Source organism: Mandrillus leucophaeus, unplaced genomic scaffold (genome assembly GCF_000951045.1).
Source record: "Mandrillus leucophaeus isolate KB7577 unplaced genomic scaffold, Mleu.le_1.0 Scaffold345, whole genome shotgun sequence".
Taxonomy (NCBI): Eukaryota; Metazoa; Chordata; class Mammalia; order Primates; family Cercopithecidae; genus Mandrillus; species Mandrillus leucophaeus.
The window spans coordinates 753,507-754,155 of record NW_012103643.1 but is presented as its reverse complement, the minus strand read 5'-3'; the positions used below and the strand labels follow the sequence as shown (position 1 = coordinate 754,155).

The window sequence follows — 649 nt, the reverse complement described above, 5'->3', positions numbered from 1 at the left end:
TCTCTTGAAAGGGGGACTTCTTTTACTTTTTAAAATGCTTTATTATTTCTTTATTTAGAGATAGGGTCTTGCTCTGTCATCCAGAATGCAGTGGTGTGACCAGGGCTCACTGCAGCCTCGAACTCCTGGATTCAAGCGATCCTCCTGCCTCGGCCTCCTGAGTAGCTGGGACTAGAGGTGCGCACCACCACACCTGGCAATAAAGTTTTTTTGTATGAACTGCTCATGAGTTGCTGCATGGTCCAGAGTGCCATCAAATTATTTCTTGACAAGAAATCTGACAAGACAGCACAAGGTCCTTGCACGGGCCTTCTGCCTTCCCTGTTTCTAGCTTATTTCAAATTCCTTCATCTTCATTTAGCAGCTGAAAGAAGCTAGGATGGGGAAAAAGTCTACTGTAGAAAAATATTGAAAAGTTGTCTCAAAGTGGACAATCTTCAAAGGTATGAGAAGATAATAAAAGCAGCAGATGAGCCCAGGAGTTCGAGGCTGCAGTGACCTATGACTGCGCCACTGCCTTCCATCCTGAGCAACAGAGCGAGACTCCATCTCAAAAAAAAAAAAAAAAAAAAAGTAAGACACAGGAAAGACCACAGAGACTCAAACGTGCATAAAGTGAGTAAAACCTCAGGATCCACACAGTGAAAGC

At 43.8% G+C, this 649-nt stretch overlaps 1 protein-coding gene across 1 annotated transcript in view; it reads right to left on the bottom strand.

Annotated features, from left to right (window-relative positions):
• Positions 1-649, bottom strand: part of URB1 (URB1 ribosome biogenesis 1 homolog (S. cerevisiae)) — an 82,535-nt gene that overhangs the window by 51,685 nt on the left and 30,201 nt on the right. The window lies entirely within an intron of this gene.